Here is a 22,883-nt window from a genome sequence, read left to right as displayed (position 1 = left end):
ATGCAGGGATCAGAGGCAGGCTCAACGACTGGTTGCTTTATAAGCTCTTCCAGCTCCCTCCAGGTTGCTACCATCATGGTGGGAAGCCAGGCCACTGGAAGGCAAACTGCCCAATGGGACAAATGGGAAAAAGCTGCACATGGCATGCCCCCTCTGCCACATGCTCAGCCAGTGTAATGGGATGGCCCTGAGAGCCAAAGGGCCTTGGGACAGGATCCCAAACCTTGATGGCCTTGAGCTAAAGGGACTCTTTCCTCTAGCTGGCTTCCAAATCAGACATAGTCATCAACAGAACAAAGCCAAGGGCAACTCTGGAGATGGCAAGTAAAATTAAAAATTTCCCTTTTGGGTTCAAGAGCTGCCTACTCTGTGCTAATCTCCTTCTCTGAGCAACTCTCCTCCAAATCCTGTTGGGTAATAGGGACAAATGATACCTCCTCCCTCCAAAAGAAAAGATTCACACCCTTCATATTACTTAAAGAACCAATTACCGGCCGGGCGCGGTGGCTCAAGCCTGTAATCTTAGCACTTTGGGAGGCCAAGGCGGGCGGATCACGAGGTCAGCAGATCGAGACCATCCTGGCTAACACGGTGAAACCCCATCTCTACTAAAAAATACAAACAACTAGCCGGGCGAGGTGGTGGGCGCCTGTAGTCTCAGCTACTTGGGAGGCTGAGGCAGGAGAATGGTGTAAACCCGGGAGGCGGAGCTTGCAGTGAGCTGAGATCCGGCCACTGCACTCCAGCCTGGGCGACAGAGCTAGACTCCGTGTCAAAACAAAAAAAAAAGAACCAATTACCATTTTTCCACCAGTCCCTGGAAATGTCTAATGTTTCCTACCCCACACCTCACTGGGGCAAAAATATACTTTCCAAGATGGTGCTTGCTTAATATTTACCTGACCTCTGAATTCATCTTTCTTTCTAATAGCTCTATTTCTTCTGGTAAAGCTAACTGAAGCTTTAACCAATAACTTCTACCTGGACAGTCCTACCTCAGGGGTTTAGAAACAGCCCACACTTCTTTGGACACACCCTAGGAAGAAATCTAACTGAGCAATCTCTTGAGAAAGAGTGAGTGCTACAGTATGTAGATAATCTCTTTATTTGCTCCCCCTTCACAGGACTCATAGCAACATGCAGTACAAATAATAATTTTCTAAAAGATGGAAAATTACTTGTCTAATACAAAAGTTGTAAAGGTAAGTTATAAATTATTCTGGTAAGGAACATTAAAAAGAAAAGAGATTTTGTCTGAGAAAGGATCTCATGTGGTAAATTCTTGTCCTAAAGTAAAATAACTGGTTGTTTGCCGGGCGCAGTGGCTCAAGCCTGTAATCTCAGCACTTTGGGAGGCCGAGACGGGCGGATCACGAGGTCAGGAGATCGAGACCATCCTGCCTAACATGGTGAAACCCCGTCTCTACTAAAAAATACAAAAAACTAGCCAGGCATGGTGGCGGGCGCCTATAGTCCCAGCTACTCGGGAGGCTGAGGCAGGAGAATGGTCTAAACCCAGGAGGTGGAGCTTGCAGTGAGCTGAGATCCAGCCACTGCACTCCGGCCTGGGCGACAGAGCGAGACTCCGTCTCAAAAAAATAAAATAAATAAATAAATAAATAAATAAAATAAAAATAACTGGTTGTTCAATGTTGGCGAGGTATGGTGGCTCACACCTGTAATCTCAGCACTTTGAGAGGCTGAGGCTGATGGATTACCTGAGGCCAGGAGTTCGAGACCAGCCTGGCCAACATGGTGAAACCCTGTCTCTACTAAAAATACAAAAAATTGTTTTAAGTTAGATAGGATAAAGCTAATGGTTTGAGCAAGTTGTGGAAGGTTTGTGAAAGATTAATCTTGTAAAAGAAGTTCTGAGTGTGAATACATTAGCTAAAATTAAAGGGACATTATTCAATTTATTCCTAAATTGAACATTGGAATAAAGACACAACACAGTTTTCTTAGAGTATTATTCTGCTCTTTAACAGAACATTCTAAAGGGTTATAAAAAGTTTATAAAAATTTTTACCTTAGTTTGGCACAGTAGCTCATGCTTGTAATCCCAGCACTTTGGGAGGCCAAAGCAGGTGGATCACCTGAGGTTGGGAGTTTGAGACCAGCCTGTCCAACATGGCGAAATCCCACCTCTACCCAAAATCCAAAAATTAGCTGGGTGTGGTGGCATGTGCCTGTAATCCCAACTACTCAGGAGGCTGAGGCGGGAGAATCGCTTGAACCCAGGAAGCGGAAGTTGCAGTAAGCCAAGATCACACCACTGCACTGCAGCCTGGGCCACAGAGTGAGACTCTGTCTCAAAAACAAAACAAACAAACAACAACAACAAAAATTTTACCTTATGGTTAAACTGATTAAGGTTGAACAGACTGGGAGGCCGAGGTGGGTGGATCACAAGACCAAGAGATCGAGACCAGTCTGGCTAACATAGTGGAATCCCATCTCTATTAAAAATACAAGAAATTAGTTGGGCATGGTGGCATGTGCCTGTAATCCCAGCTACTCAGGAGGCTGACGCAGGAGAATCACTTGAACCCAGGAGGTGGAGGTTGAGCACAACTTGCTCGTACTTCTAGCTTTATCCTATCTATTCCTACTTGAACCCAGGAGGCGGAGGTTGCAGTGAGTTGAGATCATGCCAGCCTGGGCGACAGAGCGAGACTCAGTCTCAAAAAAAGATCAAAAACAGGAAAAAAAGGCCCAGCACAGTGGCTCACGCCTGTAATCCCAGCACTTTGGGAGGCCGAGACCAGTGGATCATGAGGTCAGGAGTTCGAGACCAGCCTGACCAATATGGTGACATCCCATCTCTACTAAAAATACAAAAATTAGCCAGGCATGGTGGCATGTGCCTGTAGTCCAAGCTACTTGGGAGGATGAGGCAGAAGAATCACTTGAACCCGGGAGGCAGAGGTTGCAGTGAGTCAAGATAGCCCTACTGCACTCCAGCCTGGGTGACAGAGCAAGACTCCATCTCAAAAAGAAAAAATAAATTGAATAGATTTGTCTATAAGGTTTAGTTAAGAGTTGGGTTTGCCATGAATAGTGCACTAATGCTAAGGTAACATCTGGCTTTCTTTGGACTGTATTTATGTAAATGTGTTACCGGTATGTGTTTCAAAATTATGCAAAATTCCTATGATTCTAATATAACGTATTATACATTAGGTTGGGCATGGTGGCTCACGCCTGTAATCCCAGCACTCTGGGAGGCCGAGGCAGGTGGATCACCTGAGGTCAGGAGCTCGAGACCAGCCTGACCGATATGATGAAACTCCGTTTCTACTAAAAATATAAAAATCAGCCGGGTATGGTGGCATGTGCCTGTAATCCCAGCTACTCGGGAGGCTGAGACAGGAGAATCACTTTAACCCGGGAGGCAAAGGTTGCAGTGAGCTGAGATTGCACCATTGCACTCCAGCCTGGGCAACAAGGGCAAAACTCTGTCTCAAAAAAAATAAATAAAAATAAAATTACTTAGTATACATTATCCATAATAACTCTATAATTGTTATGTTAAATTATTGTGTGCCACAGAGGTAATAAATTTCCTGGTCAATTTTGTCTTTGTCTGTGGCTACCCTAAAACTTTTTGTCATGCACAATTGTTGTCTTGTTTTAAACCTCTTTAAAAGGTGATTTTATAAACAGATCTAGGACTCTAACAGGTGCTCTTAAATGCAGGTTTCTGATAACTTTGGAGATTGTGACATTAGAATAAAGGAAAAAACTCTCAGGACTCTCCTGGAGAGCTAACATGTTCATTAATATCAAGCATAATGAGTTAACTGCATGGACTAAACTAATAGAAGACTGAAATAATCCTCATGACTTTTTGCTTAACACATTGCTAATCCTTTGTCAAAGTCAAGAAAACTTTTCTTTGAGCTATGTACAGTTTTTAACAACCGAGTAAAGTATATACCTGTGTATTAGCTTGCTTTCATTCTGTTATAAAGAACTACCTGAGACTGGGTAATTTATGAAAAAAAAGAAATTTAATTGACTCATAGTTTCTTTTTTTTTTTTTTTTTTTGAGACGGAGTCTCGCTCTGTCGCCTAGGCTGGAGTGCAGTGGTGCGATCTCGGCTCACTGCAAGCTCCGCCTCCCGGGTTCACGCCATTCTCCTGCCTCAGCCTCCCGAGTAGCTGGGACTACAGGCGCCCACAACCGCGCCCGGCTAATTTTTTGTATTTTTAGTAGAGACGGGGTTTCACCGTGGTCTCGATCTCCTGACCTTGTGATCCGCCCGCCTCGGCCTCCCAAAGTGCTGGGATTACAGGCGTGAGCCACCACGCCCGGCCGACTCATAGTTTCACAGGCTCAACAGGAAGCATGACTGGGAGGCCTCAGGAAACTTAAAATCATGGTGGAAGGTGAAGGGGAAGCAAAGACCTCCTTCAGGTGGTGGCAGGAGAGAGAGTAAGTGAAGAGGGAAATGCCACATACTTTCGAACAACCAGATCTCATGAGAACTCACTAACATGAAAAGAGCAACGTGAAATCCACCCTCATGATTCAGTCACCTCCTACCAGACCCCTCCCCCAACACTGGCAATTACAATTCCAGATGAGAGATCTGAGTGGGGACATAAAGCCATAACATATCATTTTACCCCTGGCCCCTCTTAAATCACATGTCCTTCTCACATTTCAAAACCAATCATGTGGCCAACATGGTGAAACCCTGTCTCTATTAAAAATACAAAAATTAGCTGGGCATGGTGGTGGGTACCTGTAATCCTAGCTACTTGGGAGGATGAGACAGGAGAATTGCTTGAACCCAGGAGGCAGGGGTTGCGGTGAGCCAAGATTGCACCACTGCACTCCAGCTGGGTGACAGACCATGACTCTGTCTAAACAAAAAAAACAAAAGCAATCATGCCTTCCCAATAGTCCCCCAAAGTCTTAACTCATTCCAGCATGAACTCAAAAGTCCAAGTCCAAAGTATCATCTGAGACAAGGCAAGTCTCTTCCACCTATGAGCCTGTAAAATAAAAAATAAAAAACAAGTTAGTTACTTTCAAGATACAAAGGAGGTACAGTCATTGGGTAAATGCCTCCCTTCCAAAACGGAGAAATTGGCCAAAATAAAAGGGCTACAAGCCCTTTGCAAGTCCAAAATCCAGCAGGACAGTCATTAAATCTTAAAGCTCCAATATAATCTCCTTTGACTCCATGTCTCACATCCAGGGCATGCTGATGGAAGGGGTAGGCTCCCAAGGTCTTGGGCAGGTCCACCCTTGAGGCTCTGCAGGGTACAGTCCCACTGGCTGCTTTCAAAGGTTGGCATTGAGTGCCTGCAGCTTTTCCAGGTACATGATGCAAGCTGACAGTGGATCTACTATTCTGGGGTCTGGGGGAGGGTGGCCCTCTTCTCACAGCTCCATAAGGCAGTGGCCCAGTGGGGACTCTGTGTGGGGGCTCCAACCCATTTCTTCTCCAACTGCCCTAGCAGAGGTTCTGCATGAGAGCTCTGCTCCTGCAGTAGAGTTCTGTGTGCACATCCAGGCATTTCCACATATCCTCTGAAATCTAGGTGGATGTTCCCAAATCTCAACTCTTGCCTTCTGTGCACCTGCAGGTCCAACACCACGTAAAAGCTGCCAAGTCTTGGGGCCTACACTCTCTGAAGCAATGCCCTGAGCTGTACCTTAGCACCTTTTTGCCACAGCTGGAGCTGGAGCAGCTGGGATGCAGGGTGCCATGTCCTGAGACTGCACAGAGAAGCAGGGCCCTGGGTCTGGCCAACAAAACCATTTTCCCCTCCTAGGCCTCCAGGCCTGTAATGGGAGGGGCTACCACGAAGGTCTCTGACATGCCCTTGAGATATTTTCCCCATTGTCTTGGCTATTAATATTTGGCTCCTCTTTACTTATGCAGATTTTTGCAGCCAGCTTGAATTTCTCCCCAGAAAAGGTTTTTTTTTTTTTTCTTTTCTACCACATGGTCAGGCTGCAAATTTTCCAAACTTTTATTCTCTGCTTCCCTTTTAAACATAAGTTCAAATTTCAAACCATCTCTTTGTGAATGCATATGACTCTATGCTGTTAGGAGCAGCCAGGCTAATCTTGAATCCTTGGCTGTTTAGAAATTTCTTCCACCAGATGCCCTAAATCATCTCTCTCAAGTTCAAAGTTCCACAGATTCCTAGTGCAGGATCACAATGCCACCAGTCTCTTTGCTAAAGCACAACAACAGTGACTTTTGCTCCAGTTCCCAATAAGTTCCTCATCGCCATCTGAGACCGCCTCAACCTAGATTTCACTGTCCACATCACCGTTAGCATTTTGATCACAACCATTCAACAAGTCTCTAGGGAGGTCCAAACTTTCCCTCATCTTCTTGTCTTCTTCTGAGCCCTCTGAACCCCTCCAACTTCTGCCTGTTACCTAGATCCAAAGTGACTTCCACATTTTCAGGTATCTTTATAGCAATACAGTACTCCTGTTACCAATTTTCTGTATCCGTTTTCACACTGCTATAAAAAACTACCTGAGACTGGGTAATTTATGCAAAAAGGAGGTTTAATTGACTCACAGTTCCACAAGCTTAACAGGAAGCAAGACTGCGAGCCTCGGGAAATTATGGCAGCAGGCAAAGGGGAAGGAAGGACCTTCTTCACATGGTGGCAGGAGAGACAGAGCATGAAGGGAGAAGTGCCACATACTTATAAACAACCAGATCTCATGAGAATTCACTATCACAAGAAAAACAAGAGGAAGTCTACCTCCATGATTCAATCACCTCCTACCAGACTCCTCCCCCACCACATAGAGATTACAATTCAAATGAGATTTGGGTGGGAACACAGAGCCAAACCATATCAACCTATAAACAATATTTGGAACATAGTTGTTTCTCTGCATCTGATTTCTTCAGAATTTGGAAACTATTTGTGAGTATTCTTAATTTATGGGAATATAGTTATTTGCATAAGTGCAATAAGAATCTGTTCTCTTTTGCAACAGGACACAATTGGAGAAACTGGTTATTTTACCAAAGCTTTGACTGGAAAGGCATGCTTTCCATAAAAGCCCCTTGGGAAAACGGTCCTCATACCTTGTCTACACAGTCCCTGTTCAAGGTTCCTGACCTGTGGTAAGTAAAGAATGTCACTTTCTAACAGGCCCAGGAAACCAATTTATCTTGGGACCTCAAGAGAACAAAAATATACCCAGCTCATACAGGTATTTGATGGCACCAACAAATGGCTTGGCTTAAGGCTTTAAAAAGAGTGTTATCTGAGATTCCTTATGGAATAAAGTTCCATCAAAGCTAATTTTAAAAGGAGCCTATATGGCAAATAACTACTCTTGCTGTACCTTATACAAACACTCAGGTTAAGTATAATAAGACTAAAGCATATTTTGCAAACAAGTCAGTCCTATCATGATTTGTTTTTAATAAAATTGAGGACTAGAGAGAGAAAAATTGTTTTGAGAACTATGGTATAGCTATTATTAGATTCTAGTTTCATCAGTTGTTTTTGTATTTTTGTCTGCAATTTAGACTAACCCTGCTTATTCCTGTGAACCAAGCAGTCATCTGGCTGCAGCTCAGAATTAGCAAGGAGGATGAGTAATATAAAAATCTGGATCAATATTCTAATTTTGGGCACATATTAGAATTGGGTGGCAACCATATGCATCCAAGTCTTAGAGTAGGCATGGCTATATCCACCAGCTACTTGAGCATTTTGACAGCTTCAAGAATTTTTGGACCTATCCTCACTCCTTTATTTCATGTTAACATTCTTTTAAATCTAACAACTTGATTTGTCTCCTTGCCTTCAGGCCATCAAGCTACAGATGATCTTCAGTGAGGGATACCCTCCTCTCAATATTCAAGAGTCACCCTTCTACGGGGGACCCCTAGACTGCCCATCAGTGAGACATGACAGAGGTGAAATTCTGCCTTTGTCTCCCTTGGGACCTGGCTGGATACCACTTTCACCAACCCACAGAGCCACCCTGCCATGACAACTAGCAAGAGGCTAAGACCCACAGAACCACCACCACCCTCTGTCAGCAGAAAGTAGTTACAGAAGACTGCCCTTCATCCATTTCCCCCAAAGAATTGGGGTCTTGGACTCTTGAGGGGGGAAATATTACAGCAGGTAGCTAGTCAGGCATGAGCAGAGCAGGAAAGGGCTCCCCCAACAACAGGAATTTCAGGCGACTATCAGGTGATGGTCAGGCAGTTATTATACTGTCTCTCTAATTAATAATTGGTTGTAGCTGGTGCCAGAAAAAGGCAGTCTCCAAACAGACAGAAACACCTGAAACGGGTGATCAGCAGCTTCCCTGTAAGTCTCAGGAGTTGGGTGAGTGGGCTCAAGCATGCACATTAAGAGGCAAAATGGCGGAGTTTAACTGGTACACAAACTTCCAGGGACATCCCACTGGCAAGGGAAGAATGCCTCAAGTGAGCATGTGTGCAACGCCAATAAACACACTGCACATGTGAACAGCCCACCCTAAGGGAAGACTCAGGGCAGGAGGAACGCAAGATCCCAGAAGTCTGCCAACATATAAAACCCCAAGTCAAAAGGTCAAACTGCACACTTACCTTTCAAGTCGTTGGCTTGGCGCTCTTCCAAGTATACTTTCCTTCCTTTTGTTCCTGCTCTAAAGCTTCTTAATAAACTTTCACTCCTGCTCTAAAACTTCCCTCAGTGTCTCCTGCCTTCAGGACCTCAGCTGAATTATTTCTTCTGAGGAGAACTGAGGTTGCTGCAGACCCATGTAGATTCGCCACTGGTAACAATACTACCCGGGTATCACTGCTGTTTATTCTTTCTACTTTTATATGTCTCAAAAGGTTTTTATTTCACCTTCCTTTATGAAAGACATTCTCACTAGATATAGATTTCTAGGTTGGCTGTATGTTACTTTCATTGCTTTAAAGATATTGATTTACTCTTTTCTGATTTGCATTATTTGCAATAAAAAGTCTATGTACTTTATGTGTCTTTTTTTCCTGCCTGCTTTTAAGATTTTTCTTTTTACCACTAGTTTTAAGCAATTTGGTTAATGTCTTGGTAAATTTAATCATGTTTTATGTTCTTCCAGCTCACTTAAGTATTTGGCTCTTGCGGGTATATAATTTTCATCAAATATAAAAATTTTGGGTCATTATTTTTTTTTTTTTGAGATGGAGTCTCGCTCTGCCAACCAGGCTGGAGTGCAGTGGCGTGATCTCCACTAACTGCAAGCTCCACCTCCCAGGTTCACGCCATTCTCCTGCCTCAGCCTCCCCAGTAGCTGGGACTACAGGCGCCTGCCACCGTGCCTGGCTAATTTTTGCATTTTTTTTTTTTAGTAGAGACGGGGTTTCACCGTGTTAGCCAGGATGGTCTCGATCTCCTGACCTTGTGATCCGCCCGTCTTGGCCTCCCAAAGTGCAGGGATTATAGGCGTGAGCCACTGCACCCAGCCTGGTCATTATCTTTAAACAGTCCTTCTGCTTCTACCTCTCACCTCATATTTCTCTCCTTCTGGGACTCTATTTACAAGTATATTATACCACTTTATATTTCCATATAGCCATTAAACTCTGTTCATTTTAATTTCCAATCTTTCTTCTGTGTTTCATTTTGGATCGTTTTTATTGCTGTGTGTTCAAATTCACTAATTTTTTTTTTCTGTGGTTTCTAGTTTTCTGTTAATATCATCCAGTGTATATTTTTGTGTTTGTCATATTTAGAAGTTCAACATAGGTTATTATCTTCTGTGTATCTCTTTGTCATGGTTCTTTAACTGTTTTAATGTCTTTGTTTATTAACTTTATCATATGTGTCATTTCAAGCTTTATTTCTATTGACAGACTTTTCTTCTATGTATTTTACTGTTTGCATTTTCCCCTCCATGAGCTACAGCCTAGACACTCTCTAGACAGTAAGCTGGGACAAAGATAGGGCTCACCTCATTTGTTTTCCTTCTCCTAGGAAATACTGTCCTGAGCTTCCTGTTGTCCAATGTCTGGAAACCAGTGTTTCATGTATTTTTATCCAGTTTCCTGGTTAAGGTAGGAAGGTATTTCCAATTCTTGTTGTTCCATCGTGGCCGGAAGTAGAAACTACTTAAGTTTTTTGATCCTACTGAATGACCTTCCATATAGTCTGACGTCTAGTAATAAGGTAATGCACTATAATTAAAGTAATGCACTCAGTGGATTAGCCATTGTGTGTCAGTGGCATCTCGTTTTATGTGGTGAAAAAGGATTTCATCTCTGTTGAAGGTTTTTAAAGGACCATTCTCTTCAATTGTGTTTTTCTCCCAAGTTTTTATTTTAAAAATTATGAAGCTTATCTAAAATTTGAGAAAACTGAACAATGAACATATTGTTGCCTTTCATCTAGATTAATTGCCTTTCATCTAGATTAATTAATCATCTAGATTAATCATCTAGAATAATCATCTAGATTAATTGCCTTTCATCTAGATTAATCAATTGTTAATATTTTGCCACGGATGCTTTATTTCTCTTCTTATATTTTTCAACCAATTAAAAGTAAGTTCTGGCCGGGTGCAGTGGCTCATACCTATAATCCCAGCACTTTGGGAGGCCAAGGTGGGCGGATCACCTGAGGTTGGGAGTTGGAGACCAGCCTGAACCAACATGGCGAAACCTCGTCTCTAGTAACAATACAAAAAAATAGCTGGGCATGGTGGCACATGCCCGTAATCCCAGCTACTAGGGAGGCTGAGGCAGGAGAATCGCTTGAACTCGGGAGGCAGAGGTTGCGGTGAGCCAAGATCGTGCCATTGCACTCCAGCCTGGGCAATAAGAGCAAAACTCTGTCTCAAAAAAAGAAAGAAAAAAGTAAGTTCCACACCTAAATATTCATCCTGCATCTCCCAAGAAGAGGGAATTCTCTTATATAACCACAACAGCATTGTTCTACCTAACAAATGTAACTGACATAATAATAGTAATATATAGCCCATATCCAGATTTCTCCAATTATCCTTAAAGCTTTTCTTTTTCTAGATTCACAATCCAATCAAGAATATGATTGGTAATTATGTCTCATTAATCTCTTTTTAACCACAACAATCTCTGCGATGGTCTAAATGTTTATCATCCCTCAAAATTCATAAGCGGAAATCCTAAACCCCAAGGTGAACCCTCATATATCAAATTAGAGACCTTGTAAAATGTGCCCACGGGAGCTCGTTGGCCCTTTAAACCATATGAGGACACAACTGAAGGTGCCATCCATGAATCAGAAAGTGGGTTCTTAACATACACTGAATCTGCTGGCATCTTCTTTAAAACATTGGTAATTTCATTTTCATTTTTAGAGATGGGGTGAAGTAACATGCTCATAGGTCATTGCAGCCTCAAACTCCTGGGCTTAAGCAATCTTTCTACCTCAGCCTCCTGAGTAGCTGGGACTACAAGCATGGGCCACCATTCCCTGCTATCTGCTGGGAACTTGATCTTGGACTTCTCAGACTCCAGAACTGTGATAAATAAATTTCTCTTGTTGGTAAGCCACCTAGTTTATGGTATTTTGTTATAAAAGCCTGAACAGACTATGAAAATCCCCCCCCCTTTTTTTTTTTTTCTTTTTTGAGACAGAGTCTTACTTGCTCTGTCACCCATGCTGGAGTGCAGTGGTACCATCTTAGCTCACTGCAACCTCTGCCTCCTGGGTTCAAGCCATTCTCCTGCCTTAGCCTCCCAAGGAGCTGGGATTACAGGCATGCGCCACCACACACGGCTAATTTTTGTATTTTCAGTAGAGACAGGGTTTCACCATGTTGGCCAGGCTGGTCTTGAACTCCTGACCTTAAGTGATCTGCCCCCTCGACTGGGATTACAGGCATGAGCCACCGTGCCTGACCACCCTCCCCCTGCCTTTTTTGTCTTTTATAATATTGATAGTTTTGAGGATCTCAGGCCAACTATCTGATTTTATTTAGATTTTTATTTTTCTTTAAAAATTAAACAAAATTTTGTTTTGTAGAGACAGGATCCTGCTATGTTGCTCAGGTTGGTCTTGAACTCCTGGGCTCAAACAATCTCCTCGCATTGGCCTCTAAAAGTGTTGGCATTACAGGCATGAGCCATTGTACCTGGCCTAATTTAGATGTTAAAGGATTGTGACAGTGTTAGTAAATGTTATGACAATTTCAGAAAGAGAAACTCCTAAATCATTTTGGACTATTATTCATCCTGTCACTTTGAAGACTATGCTAAATTTTGAATATGAATAAGTCTCATTTTAAGAATACCCTAAAATTGCTTAATGACTCAAGTGTGCTATCATATAATAGAACTTAAAAGTAGAAAACATCTAATACTGCATTTTTTTCCTAGTGAAGGGAGAAACAGTTGAGACATTTTAGCTCTATTTTGTTTTGTCATTTTTGTTTCATGATCACAGGATTATTTTAAAAGGTGGAGAGCTGAGCATGGTGGCTTACGCTATAATCCCAACAAAGAGGGAGGATCACTTGAACCCAGGAGTTTGAGACCAGTCTGTGCAAGGTAGTGAGACCCCGTCTCTACAAACATTTTTTTTTTTTTTTTTTTGAGACAGAGTCTTGCTCTGTCGCCCAGGCTGGAGTGTAGTGGCGTGATCTCGGCTCACTGCAAGCTCCGCCTCCTGGGTTCATGCCATTCTCCTGCCTCAGCCTCCTGAGTAGCTGGGACTACAGGCGCCCATCACCGCGCCCGGCTACTTTTTTGTATTTTTAGTAGAGACGGGGTTTCACCGTGTTAGCCAGGATGGTCTCGATCTCCTGACCTTGTGATCCGCCCGCCTCGGCCTCCCAAAGTGCAGGGATTACAGGCGTGAGCCACCGCGCCTGGCCTCTACAAACATTTTTTAAAAATTAGCCAGTTGTGGTGGCATGAGCCTGTACTCTCAGCTACTTAGGAGGCTGAGGTGGGATGATCACTCAAGCCTGGAAGGTTGAGGCTGCAGTGAGCTGTGATCTTGCCACCGCACTCCAGCCTGGGTGACAGAGGGAAAAGAAAAAAGAAATAAAAAGGGGGCCTAAATTTTCACAGCAGGATTTTTGTGTGGTGTATATAGAAAGTCAATTTTTTAATGTGTTCAGCAGCTGAAATGGTTGTATGCTTCCCCATGTGAAATGGAACAGAAAAACACTTGTTGTTTTAGAACACCAGAATATGCATGAGACAGAAATGCATTTTTCCCTGATGAAAACAACTTCATTTCACTTCCGGAATTTCAAAACTACCATCTGGTAGTCAACCCTGTTTTTCCACCAGATGGCAATAACCCATAATGGGTGAGCAGGATGAATGGAATGTACACAAAACAGTGCAGGGTGTGAGCATTAAAAGGGCTGTGAATGTGAAATGTGGTAATTTAGGAAAAATGATGAGTCCCAGGAGAAGAGGATAAATAATGGATTGCTAAATCTGGCACCCTTGGAGCTAACAACATCCATCATAAAAGGGGTCACATCATTTAAGAGCAAACTTTAAAAGCAAAAAGTGTTCCAGTATTTGTTTGTTTGTTTTTTTTCTGGTTTGTTTTCAGAATCACATATTACGGAACAGCTGATAGAGTGGAAAAATTGTTGATATTTAAGTAGAATCTGTACTAAAAACATATTGTATGTTCCTAACAGCAGTGATAAAGTCAGAGAGATTATTTTAGGAAAAAGGAGGGTACCGGAAGAACTGCTGATGAAATCTGCAGGCCACTTCTCTTCCCCTCCACCATGACTTCAAGAATCCTGCTGACACTTCACACTTCTCTTCCCAAGTCTGTTTAACTGGGTATACCTACTTGGTTTGGATTTTAGGTGGCATAACACAACCCAACCCAATGCTATTCAAACTCATGTAAATAACTGACAGTGGGTTACAGTCCCAAATTACGATACGATTTTCTTTTTTGACAGGTTTTATGTAAAAAGACTTTTGCCCGCTATTAAATATCTATCATTTTCTCTTGCTCTGGGTTCTTTTTCTGAGAACCAGACATACCTCTGATAAAGGCCATGCTGTTCTTTTTGGAGACTAAATAATACCATATTTATCATTATTTTTACCACTTTCCTTTCTTTCTTTTTGAAAAATAACAACATGGGCCTGGCTCCTGCCTACAGTCCCAGCACTTTGGGAGGCTGAAGTGGATGGATCACCTGAGCTCTGAAGTTTGAGACCAGCCTGGGCAACGTGGTGAAACCCCGGCTCTACAAAAATTACAAAATTATCCAGGCATAGTGGCACATGCCTGTAGTCCCAGCTACTTGGAGGCCGAGGCAAGTGGATTGCTTGAGCCCAGGGGGCAGGGTTTGCAGTGAGCCAAGATCTTGCCATTTCACTCCAGCCTGAGCAACAGGGCAAGACCCTGGATCTTGTGTCAAAAAAAAAAAAAAAAAAAAAAAAAGGAAAGGAAAAAATAAAAATAACGTGGAGAAATCTCGTGTCTACTAAAAATACATAATTAGTTGGGCGTGGTGGTGCATACCTGTAATTCCAGCTACTCAGGAGGCTGAGGCAGGAGAATTGCTTGATCCTGGAAGGTAGAGGTTGCGGTGAGCTGAGATTGCGCCATTGCACTCCAGCCTGGACAACAAGAGTGAAACTCTGTCTCAAAAAAAAAAAAAAAAAAAGAAAAAGAAAAGAAAAGAAAAGAAAAGAAAAGTTCCAGCCTGTCAGATAAAGACCAGAATTTTAAATAGACTGGAAAGAATCTAAAACAAAGGTGGTTTTTAGGGCACATGCTTACACAATTTCACAGGAAACAGGACCATTTCCTTTTGTTTTGGTAAGTACATCAATGATCTATCTACTATAGGCGAAGATGTACATAAAACAAACAAACAAAAAAGAGATGAGATCTAGGCAATTCAGGTTTCCTTAGAAAATGTATTTTTTAAGGGTGCTCTAATGAAAAATGTTAAGCTCTTCTCTCTTTCTAACATTTTTATGTTCACTGTAAATGTCCTAAGGAATCAATATAAAACTCCTGAAAATATGGAAAAGTAAAAAGAAGACATCAGTCTAAAGAGAACTAATATTAACATTTTTGGCTGGGTGCAGTGGCTCATGCCTGTAATCCCAGCACTTTGGGAGGTCGAGGTGGGTGGGTCACTTGAGGTCGGGAGATTGAGACCAGCCTGACCAATGTGGAGAAACCCTGTTTCTACTAAAAATACAAGAAAAGTAGCGGGCCATGGTGGCACATGCCTGTAATTCCAGCTACTAGGGAGGCTGAGGCAGGAGAATCACTTGAACTCGGGAGGTGAAGGTTGCAGTGAGCTGAGATTGCACCATTGCACTCCAGCCTCAGCAACAAGAGCGAAACTCTGTCTTAAAAAAAAAAAAAATTAACATTTTTAGTGTATTTTCTTTCATAGTTACTTTTTCTAAAAATAATTGTTTTCTTCATCTTTAAAAAAAATCTGTTTATTTTCACAGGTGTTTCATAGTGTTCATGACCTCATTTCTCACATTACATGATAACATAAGTCTTTTCCTAGGTGATTAGAAACACTTCCTAAAACAATTTTAATTGCTTCACGTTTCAGTATAGTGAGCCATACTTTAACATATCACACACTTATTTAGTTTTTGTTTTTGCTATTACAAATAGTAGCACTGTGATGTATACTTTAGTGTATACAAAATATTTTCCATATTTAGGCTTGTATAGGATGGATCCCTAAGAGTGAAATTACTAGTTCAAAAAGCATAAACATTTTTAATACTTTGACTTTTATTTGTATCATTGCCAATTTTTTGTTTTTTTTAAACAGAGCTGAGTCCATTTACCCTGCTCCTAGCAATGTGCAAGAAAGCAGCTTTCATACTGATGCCATCACTGTATTGTCATAAAAAACAACCAACCAAACACTTTGGGTCTCTCATTAGTGTTTTAATTTGCATATCTTTGATTACTAGTGAGATGGAACCTTTTCCCACTTTTTGTTAAACAACTGAATTTCCTCTTTTGTGAATTGTCTACTATGTCCTTTGTCTGTTCATCTCTTGGGGTCTTTGTTATCCCTATTTACATAGAGAACTGACAAGCACTGCCCAGAGAAAGGCCTTCTGTATGCAACACCATGGAATTTATCCCCTTTTAAGTTATTCCAGACTAAGCATTCAAACAGCAATGTGAAGGGAAAGCCAGAAAGAGCAAAAAGATCAGCGATATATTTTTCTGTGCTATTCAAATGAAAAAAGGTTCATGTTACCGTAGTAAAATGGCTCTGTTCCTTTACTAACCCAGTACTCATTTTAATACTGTGTTTTGGAAGTTTTGATCACTTTTCAAAGAATTCATTGTATATTATATAACACCGGGAGTACATCTCACCATGACTCACTGCAAAGCTATGATGGTTACACAAAGTGTTGCCATGCCAGGCTCATCTTTTAAAATGATTTAATCAGATGTGATTTTAATTTAATTTAACTTGATGGAGTGTCATACTTTATTCTGTAGCCACTTCCTGAAAGGTTGGCACTTCCATGTACAGCTTTTCTTCTGAATACAATTAGAGCAAGTACAAGGAGGGGATATAAATACAGACTCCTGGCTGGGTGCAGTGGCTTATACCTGTAATCCCAGCACTTTGGGAGGCTGAGGCAGGAGGATCCCTTGAGGTCAGGAGTTCGAGGTCAGCCTGGATAACATAGTGAGACCCTGTATCTATTGAAAAAAGTAACAAATAAATAAATACAGGCTCCTGGCTTTGAAGTGAAGGTAGTTCAGCTGAATTGTTCTCACACTCTGTACTGCAATGTCCTGTCCCAGGCTTCATGACATGCCTGCCATTGGCAATGGCAGGGCTTCAAGCCAGTAAATAAGGCCAGGAGTGGTGGCTCATGCCTGTAATCCCAGCACTTGGGGAGCCTGAGGTGAGAGTACACTTAAGACCAAGAGTGTGAGACCAGCCTCACCAATGCAGTGACAGTGAAAAAAAAAAAAAAAAAAAAAGACCTTTAAATTAGTCTAAGGCTGCCTTTGTTCCACTTGGGGCAATTATGGAACCTTCCTAAACTTCCTTATCTGAAAAGTGGGGATAGTAATAGTTCTTCTTGCTATCCAAGATACATTTTAAACATTATAAGAGAAAAATATTTTGAGGATGAAAACATGAGTGTTAAGTATTACTATATTACAATGAATGTTATTTTAAAACATAAGAACCAAAAATGACTTCATCAAATATCTTAAGGTAATAAACAGAATCAAGGCCTATTACGACTGAATAGGATCTGAGAATCGGCCAAGCCAATCCTCTCATTTGACAGAGGACAAACTGAGGTCATACGAGGTAATATCCAAGATAAGACTTATCCAAGATGGCGCTGCTAATGACAGAGCTACGATGCTAACTAGGGAGTTCCATTAAGAAATCCCCTCAATAAATCTTTCTACTGCTTCTTTCCCCATCCAGTGGGTAGAATGTTATTACTAAGCACAATCAAGTAAGGAAGTCCATATTATCTCCTTATCATCTTTAATAGAAACTGTTTTTGGCTAATGCCTGTAATCCCAGCACTTTGGGAGGCCAAGGCGGGTGGATCACTTGAGGTCAGGAGTTTGAGATCAGCCTGGCCAACATGGTGAAAACTTTGTCTCTACCAAAACAATACAAAAAATTAGCCAGGCATGGTGGCAGATGCCTGTAATCCCAGCTACTCGGGAGGCTGAGGCAGAAGAATCACTTGAACCTGGGAGGCAGAGTTTGCAGTGAGCCGAGATCATGCCACTACACTCCAGCCTGGGCAACAAGAGCCAAACTCCATCTCAAAAAAACAAAACAACAACAACAAAAAAACTGTTTTCAGAACTCCTTTTTTATTTTATACCTATAGTGAAAATAACTACTATTTTATTTAAAAATAAATAAAGTTTTCTGACAACAGAATGTGAATTTGTGTAAACTAAAAACATCATATGTCTAAAGGTTTAAAAAACAAATATCAAAGAGCAGATTTTAATCAAACTGAAGCCTCTTTTGAGTCATACTAGCAATGCAGTCTCATTCTGTATCAGCCAGTGGGGTACTGCAAACATAGAGGAGAACGAAGGTCAGCGAGATGAAGTGGAACCAGTTTGACCGAGAATATGCAGTCTTGTTTCAACAGACGGATTAATATGAGAAGAAATAAATTTGTTAGCCACTAAGAAGGAGGGCTCCAGAAGCTTTGTGATTTCAGAGAAGCATATCACAAAGGGGAATCTACCCCTCTTTTCAGTTAACCATTGAAGTGAAGGCATGGGAAACTCTACAGAAATAATATGGATTTGCAACAAGGAAATTCAATATCAACACTTTGAAGAATCTTATTCATAAAAGACTGGGAAAGCAGGCAGCAACTTGCTTTATTTGTGTGAAGCCATGGGAAACTATTTTTATTTTTATTTATGTAGAGATGGGTCTCACTATGTTGCCCAGGCTTATCTTGAACTCCTGGCCTCAAGAGAACCCTCATTGCCTTGGCTTCCCAAAATGCTGGGATTACAGGCGTGAGCTATTGTGCCTGGCTGGAAACTGTATTAGTAGACACTTTCAATTGGTTAAGAGCTGAAAGACATAATTAAAAGTAGTGCTAGAGAAGCCACATGCTCGGATGGAGAGCCACCACAATTTGTCTGTCAAACTCGAGGAAGACAGTTTTTGATTTTTCCTTTCCCCCAATTTCTTTAACTATTACACAACTTCTGCTGTCTTTCATATATTTCCCCAAAGATGAAATAGGATTTCATATATATTTAAATTCTCTCTTATTCTACACACACACAGACACACACACACACACACAAACGCACATAAAATAGAAAGTTAATCAAACAGAAAAAAATGGTCAGAAAGTTCTACATGGCAAGGACTTTTCTGGTGCTTTTTTTTTTTTTTTTTTTTTTTGAGACAGGATCTTGCTCTTTAGCCTAGGCTGGAGTGCAGTGGCACAACGTTGGCTTACTGCAACCTCTGTCTCCTGGGTTCAAGCAATTCTTGTCCCTTAGTCTCCCTAGTAGCTGGGATTACAGGCAGGTGCCAACACACCTGGCAATTTTTTTTTTTTAGTCGAGATGGGGTTTCACCATGTTGGCTAGGCTGGTCTCGAACTCCTGCCCTTAAATGATCCACCTGCCTTGGCCTCCCAAAGTGCTGGGATTACAGGCATTAGCCACTGTGCCCAGCTATTCTAGTGCTTTTTCTTTTCTTCTTCTTTTTTTTTTTTTTTGAGACAGAGTTTCGCTCTTGTTGCCCAGACTGGAGTGCAATGCCACGATCTCAGTTCACCTCAACATTCGCCTCCCAGGTTCAAGTGATTCTCCTGCCTCAGCCTCTCAAGTAGCTGGGATTACAGGTACGTGATACCATGCCCGGCTAATTCTGTATTTTTAGTAGAGGTGGGGTTTTTCCATATTGGTCAGGCTGGTCTCCCAACCTCAGGTGATCTGCCCACCTCGGCCTCCCAAAGTGTAGGGATTACAGGTGTGAGCCTGGCTCTAGTGCTTTTTCTAAGTAGCCATGTTATTTGCCTGTTTCTCTTTCTTTTGTTAAAATAAATCTTTTGGACTTAGCACATCGTGGATAGTGAATAGATGTTTCAGAGTCAGAGGACAGTTCACTTTGATTTCACAGATTTTATAGAATATGCAAAGCACAGAGGCTTTACCATACCTATAGATTTAAACTTGGTAGTCCTGACAATTCTAGAATCTGTGATGTTATACCAGGAAATGAAAGCTAAAACTATCTCATTTTAGCCATTAATTTTAATCTTTTCTCTCACTAACCTTCAAACAAAACCAGTAAGGTGGTGAAAAAAACTGTTCAAAGCTTTAAACCTTCCCACTGACCTTACACCCCAAAGATCAAAGTGAAGACTGTGCTGTGATTTGCTTAACAGACAAAAAGATGAGAGATCAAGGCTCTGCATTAGTCACGAAGTGAAAATTTGTCTCAAAATCAATCAAAATAGACTTGGCAGGAATATTGAATGAAGCCAACATTTTGCTCTTGTGAAAGTGTCACAGATCACATAGTGGCTGCATTTTATATCTCACAGAATGGTGCCTCCAGCAATGTGAGTGAGAGCACTGGTATTTTCCTGACTCATAAGGACAGGAGTGTGCCGCCCACTGAATCACCCTCCTCATTTCCGGGGGTGCCTGGGTGTTCCAAGACACTCATGGAGATTAAATTATGGTTGCCATGACAGCTCCCTAACTGCTGTCATGATAATATCAACAGCTATAGTATGAGTGTTCCCTGAATGTTGACTTATTTTCCCTTCCAAAACCTCAATAATTTTCATAATCAAAGTTCTTCAATAACTATGCTAATCTAAGGAATTAGGAAAAATCCTTTTTGTTTTCTTAATTAGATAGGTTGCGATATTAAGATACAACTCATCTCTTTCCATAAGATATATTCTTTTGAGTGAATGGTAATTGATATATGATGTTGTTTACTATATTTTTAGAAGGTAGAATGAATAATATCAAAGTTGGAATAAACATGGAAAGTTCTCACAATTTTTTATAGTTATGGAAACTTGTATTTGAGGACAAAAATCTGAATTTTTTAAGCATTAGCTGGCATCCTGTGATAGAGGGGGCTGGTTTTATGTGTGCCAGTGATTATGCAAATTACCATATGTGAGAACCTGCCTAGGTAAGAGGATGTTCTGTCCCCCTCTCTCTTCCATTCCAATGATTTGAGACATCAGTGAGTAGAGGCAAGGGAAGAAGTTCCTCGCAAACCTGTATTTTTATTTTAAAAAATCTCACTGTTGGGAGGTTGCAATATCTTTTAGGAGCATTACCTTAAAATGTCCAGTACTGAAGGTCACTAGGAGACGTCGTAACGAACACCACAAAACGTTCAATTACCTTGATGCTTATTGAATCTTCACTGAATGTTTTGAAACTGTGCAACTCTTGAGCCTTCCTTGCTGCTTTCTGATACAGCGTTCTCCTCTTTTCATTTCACTGTCTCTTAGGATGTTGGCTATTACTTTTTTTACTAAGATGTTCCTGGAATCCTTCTAATTTTAGTTGCACAAACATCAAAGACCTGTTATGTTCCCAAACTGTTCCCGGTTAGGAAAGCAGTTAATCAAGTGTATTAGTCAGGGTCTTGTCAGAGAGAAGTCCACTCAAATGAATTTAATGGAAACAGACTTACAGATAGGCTATTCACAAAGGCGAGTGTAGGTTAAGGGAACCTTTAAGAGAAGGTGAGTTGGGGAGCATTATAGAGCCTGGAGGGAGCAGGAACCATCTTTATCATTTATTGATATGATATGCCATACGCCAAGTTTTGCTCCTGAAACTATTTTCCATGAAATCCCCTTGTGATCTCTTTCTAAAACGAGAACAAGGGCCTATTGCAAAAGGGAAAGTGTGCCTTGATAGGAATGTGCTGATATATATTATCTCCTTTTATCCTCCCACCCACCTCAATATACCAAGCCTATGGATTTTAATGCTATAATTTGTTTGGATGTTTTTATCTACTGTACCAGATTATATAAATTTACATAAAGTTTTCTCCACCAATGTACTTGCTGTTCGATACTTGCTAGAACCTCCAGTGCAACTGAGTAGGAGTGGCAAAAGCAGGAATTTTTCCCTTGTTCTCAATATTAGGGAAGCACTTTTATTTTTGAATCAAGAAATATTATTTATATCTTAGCTGTGTTTCATATAGGAATACAGTATGTCCGAATGTGACAAATAGTAAATGTTTTTCATGCAGTCTAAATGATCTCAAATAATAAATTATTTATTGCTGATTTTTATTAATTTTAGGGTCATTTCCTTAGTGCCTATATCTGAGTGAAACTAAAATGAGTGGATATTTAATTTACAGGATAACAGCAGAACAAATTATCAATTAAAATATATCTAAATTATTGATTGGCTGATTACACATTTTAAATTTGAAGACCAATTACTACATTTTCTTCTATTATGCAGCCAGGGGTACATAATTTTGGAAAAAATCTCTAGGTGGCAATCTATTAGCCCTTTACTATGCTGAAGTCAAAAGAAAATATAGGGATGAATCTCTAAGCATTTTATTTGGGAATCACAGAATTGCAATTCAGAGCATACACACAGATCGCAGAGGTTTTCCAGAGGACCAATGGACAATCCCAAAGCCAATTTTAGGTTAAAAAAAACCTTTAAATTAGAATTTGGTTTCGGGAAAGTGGCAAAGATGTTAAAAGGCTTAAAATATTTAATCAAAGTAGAATTACATGCCATTGAGAAATAATAGCCATTTATTTAATCAGAGTGATAAATAAAAGACTTCAAAAGCAAATACAAGAAGTAACATAAGCCAGGCATGGTGGTTCATGCCTGTAATCCCGCACTTTGGGAGGCTGAGGAAGGCAGATGGCTTGAGCTCAGGAATTTGAGATCAGCCTTTGCAACATGGCGAAACCTCATCTCTACAAAAAATACAAAACTCAGCTGAGTGTGGTGGCATGTACCTATAGTTCCCAGCTACTTGGGAGGCTGAGGTGGAGGATTGCTTGAGCCTGGGAAGTCGAGGCTGCTGTGAACCAAGATCATGCTACTGCACTTTAGCCTGGGCAACAGACAAGATCCTGCCTCAAAAATAAATAAAACTGGCCAGGTGTGGTAGCTCACACCTGGAATCCCAGCACTTTGGGAGGCTGAGGTGGGTGAATCACCGAGGTCAGGAGTTTGAGACCAGCCTGGCCAACATGGTGAAACCCTGTCTCTACTAAAAATACAAAAATTAGCTGGGCATGGTGGCACGTGCCTGTAATCTTGGCTACTTGGGAGGCTGAGGCAGGAGAATTGCTTGAACCCAGGAAGCAGAGGCTGCAGTGAGCCAAGATCATGCCACTGCACTCCAGCCTGGG

At 41.3% G+C, this 22,883-nt stretch overlaps 1 long non-coding RNA gene across 1 annotated transcript in view; it reads right to left on the bottom strand.

Annotated features, from left to right (window-relative positions):
• Nucleotides 1–4,319: 4,319 nt before the first annotated feature.
• LOC144331100 (uncharacterized) overlaps nt 4,320–22,883 on the bottom strand; it is a 28,066-nt gene continuing 9,502 nt past the window's right edge. Inside the window, exons 2-3 of the long non-coding RNA XR_013397987.1 lie at nt 14,482–14,600; nt 4,320–5,004 (exon numbers count right to left, since the gene is read on the bottom strand). This is a non-coding gene — a long non-coding RNA (uncharacterized LOC144331100). The remainder of the gene's footprint in view (nt 5,005–14,481; nt 14,601–22,883) is intronic.

Source organism: Macaca mulatta, chromosome 9, assembly GCF_049350105.2.
Source record: "Macaca mulatta isolate MMU2019108-1 chromosome 9, T2T-MMU8v2.0, whole genome shotgun sequence".
In the NCBI taxonomy this organism is placed as follows: domain Eukaryota; kingdom Metazoa; phylum Chordata; class Mammalia; order Primates; family Cercopithecidae; genus Macaca; species Macaca mulatta.
This window is presented reverse-complemented; position numbering and strand designations above follow the sequence as displayed.